The following is a 3,999-nucleotide window of genomic DNA, read 5'->3' on the forward strand; positions in this document are numbered from 1 at the left end:
TGAGATGAAAGCTTTTCCTACAAATGATTTCTTTCAAAATGGCTTAAAGATAATTTGTAACTGTAGGTAAATATGGAAAACTAATCCAGAGGGAGAACAACTTCAAATTTCTTTGACAACTATTAACATTTTCTAATCTATGGGATAACATTTAGAACTCTGACAGAATTCTTAAATTAGTTTTTACTGCTATTAAGGACTGACCACTGGTGGCTAATTTGCAAACTAGTTATTTTGAGAACATGAGTTATTAGAGCCTAGGAAAGTTCATTTTTGGCCATATTACTGAGTAAATTTAGAAAGTAGATTTGACTTACTGGGTTTCACACCTCATGTTGCTGGACTTTCAAGGAAGTTTGATTTTTTAGTATTGTATATTTACAAAATACAAATTGTTTCAGAAAAATATACAAAAAGCTGTATTTTTTCTTTAAACTCAAGGCAATGCACAACTTTGTTGAAAGGAACTGGAAAACAGTTTAATGTATCTGAAGCGCATAATGTAGTACAGGATTGAAGATGTTTATCATTATTTTACATTCTCATAAATGTTGATAGTTGAAATAGTTATTATTCCCAGAAGTTTTGATTTTAGTTTTGGTGAATACTTTTTGTTTCAAAAATAAAAGCCAACATGTAAAAATTTACGAATACATATGGATGCACACTACAAACCTTATGTTCCATTTATTAATAACTTTGCTTTTCTTCTTTCCATTTTGTACGTTTTGAGACTGTCAGGTTTGCCCTTATTTTCTTTGTTAAAGAGTGGAATTCTAGTTGTCTTCAAACTGTAGTTTCTCCTGCCAGTGAGAAAAACATGCTCATTCTTCTTAATCACTGTTAAAAAAGTACTAGTATACTGGGTTATTTCTTCTAGAGAAGCCTTGTAAGATACCAGGACCCACAGTGATAGGGTGAAAGTAACCTGTTAACATAACCTGAATTTTGACTGGTTGTATTTCTAATGTGTGGTCTTGATGCTTATATTTCAAGTGACAATTTTTTAACAAGTGATGGTGGCACTAATTTAATCTGCAATGCTTTATTATGGTGAAAGTGAAGAATAACAATGGTATCTCCATCAACTCCTGAACACATGTAGTGCCCACTCTTGCCCTCAGGATGTTTTATTATGTGAAACTTTATCAATGACTGCCTGCACCAGTGTTAGTCTACCTATTAAAATTAGTGATACTTAATTCCTCTTTTGTAGATGAAAAAATAATGGAATTTCTAATATTTTTTCCCCATAATCCACCGCATCATCTTGCCTGCTTGTACAACCTATTTTGAGAATACTGGCATATGAACCAAAGCATGACCTTAGGTTACATGGTGGTCCATGGCTTCTATACCACCCCTGCCTGCCAAACAACTGAAAAAAAGAAATGGAGAAATAGATTTTATTTTGAGCCATGTCATGATAGCAACATATTTATAACATTTAACATCTATAGATATGAAGGATTGTTCTACATTCAAATGGAAATGTAAGCACTGGTAAATAAAATCACCTAACACTAGGAGGAGTTGAAAATCAGATTCTGGGATAGCTGACATCTTGTTTTCATTTGAAACTCTGATTGCAAATCCTACTTACTCAAAATTTAAGTCTTGATTGTCATTTTCCTGTTTAGCTTAAGCCCCTTTATGTTAAGTGGTGCTACTGGGTCAATAATTTGGCCTGATTATGTACTAGGAAGGTTAAGCATTGTCAGAAATCAGGTCAGGCCTTTGTATATCATCAGACTGGCCCAAAAGGTCAGTTCACCAAGGAAACTGTACACAAAGTTTACCATTCAGTTTAACTAAGATAATTTGTTTCCAGTCTCTTTAATCAAGCATATAATGATAGATGAAATAGAAGTAGGCTACTGGCTTCATCTAGTGGTGTCCCGAAGAAAAGCAGGTAAAGCTAAAAAAGGAAAAAAAAAGTCTCCATGTCACAATCTTCCTGTAAAGTTGAGCTACTAGTTATTCCCCTGAAACCCTAACCAGGAGGGTTACCAGATGTGAAATTGTTAAAGCTGAGGTTCCCAAGTCCGTGATTCTCAATCACTGGAGAATTTATTTAAAATAAAGAGAATCACTCAGGAAGAATATTTAAAATGCAGATTCTTAAGCTCTACCCTAAAAATCTGAATTAGTAGATCTGGGCTAGAACCCAATTTAATAGACTCCACTTTGAAAAACTTTTCAAAGTGCATTAGGCATATTATAGCTGAGCCTTTTCTTCTGCCTACTGGGAATTCAGCCTACTTAATAGAATGGTTGCATAGAAGAGGTAGCAGCAATTTAGTGATCAAATGAGACTTCATAGATAGGGCACCCACAGTTAGAAGAGATAGACACCCAGCCTAGCCCTCCCCTCAAAGAAGTTGAAGCTGTTAGCTAAGACAGAAAGCTGAGGGGCGGAGCCAACATGGCGGCGTGAGTAGGACAGTGGGAATCTCCTCCCAAAAACATATATACTTTTGAAAATACAACAAACACAACTAGCCCTAAAAGAGAGACCAGAAGACGCAGGACAGTGGCCAGACTGCAGCTACACCAGCGAGAACCCAGCGACTGGTGAAAGGGGTAAGATACAAGCCCCGGCCCGGCGGGACCCGAGCGCCCCTCCCCCCAGCTCCCGGCGGGAGAAGAGCAGGCAGAGCGGGAGGGAGACGGAGCCCAGGACTGCCGAACACCCAGCCCCAGCCACCCCCACCAGCGCACAGACACAGTGCGTGCGCGGAGGGCCCTGGATACTGGGGGAACAGGGCAACAAGACCTCTGAGCGGGTGCCGAAGCTGATGCCCCTGTGACAAAGAAAAGCGGTGGCTTTTTGAAAGTCTTAAAGGGACAGGGACTTAACAGCTTGACAGAAACAACACAGGTCATAGTCCAGCAGCTGGAAATTACAGGGAAAACCGGGCGCACTAACCCCCTGGGCAACAGCTCTGAGACCCCTCATGGAGGTAAACAGCCAAACAGCCCCCCCACCCCGTCCATTACCCCTCCGGGGACTGCGAAAGCAGAGAAGCAGCCTGAGACAAACTCCACCCACAGAAAGGGAAATTCCTCCCTTCCGGCCAGGCAAGACACAAAGACCCAGTCTACACGCAATTACCCAACACAAGCCACTAGGGGTCGCAGTTGTCCCAGTAAAGAAAGGCCAGTAGCAAGTGAAAATTTTGGCCCTCCCAGCTGACAGTCAATAGCACCTGTCAACATGAAAAGGCAAAAAAATATGATCCAGACAAGACTAACCCAGACAGCTTCGGCATCTGCTACATCTTCCCCTGAGAAGGAATCTGGGGAGATAGATTTAGCCAGTCTTCCTGAAAAAGAATTCAAAACAAAAGTCATAACCATGCTGATGTACTTGCAGAGAAATATGCAAGAACTAAGGAAGGAAAATATAGAAATAAAACAAGCTCTGGAAGGACTTCAAAACAGAATGGACGAGATGCAAGAGACCATTAATGGACTAGAAAACAGAGAACAGGAACACAGAGAAGCTGATGCAGAGAGAGATAAAAGGATCTCCAGGAATGAAAGAATTTTAAGAGAGCTGAGTGACCAATCAAAAAGGAATAATATACGCATTATCGGAATAGCAGAAGGAGAAGAGACAGAGAAAGGGATAGAAAAGGTCTTTGAAGAAATAATTGCCGAAAACTTCCCCAAACTAGGGGAAGAAATGGCCTCTCAGATCACAGAGGTACACAGAACTCCCATGACAAGGGATCCAAGGAGGGCAACACCAAGACACATAATAATTAAAATGGCAAAGATCAAAGACAAGGACAAAGGATTAAAGGCAGCCAGAGAGAAAAAAAAGGTTACCTACAAAGGAAAACCCATCAGGCTATCATCAGACTTCTCAACAGAAACCCTACAGGCCAGAAGAGAATGGCATGATATACTTAATGCAATGAAACTGAAGGGCCTCGAACCAAGACTACTGTATCCAGAACGAATATCATTTAAATATGAAGGAGGGATTAAACA

General features: G+C 40.1%; 1 long non-coding RNA gene across 1 annotated transcript; it reads right to left on the reverse strand.

Moving 5' to 3' along the window:
- Nucleotides 1-453: 453 nt before the first annotated feature.
- Nucleotides 454-2,404, reverse strand: LOC130682594 (uncharacterized). The gene is made up of 2 exons (XR_008995849.1): nucleotides 1,326-2,404; nucleotides 454-803 (listed from the first exon to the last, which is right to left on the reverse strand). It is a non-coding gene; the product is annotated as an uncharacterized LOC130682594 (long non-coding RNA).
- Between the last annotated feature and the right edge of the window lie 1,595 nt (nucleotides 2,405-3,999).

The sequence above is a fragment of the Manis pentadactyla genome, chromosome 2, assembly GCF_030020395.1.
Source record: "Manis pentadactyla isolate mManPen7 chromosome 2, mManPen7.hap1, whole genome shotgun sequence".
Lineage (NCBI taxonomy): Eukaryota > Metazoa > Chordata > Mammalia > Pholidota > Manidae > Manis > Manis pentadactyla.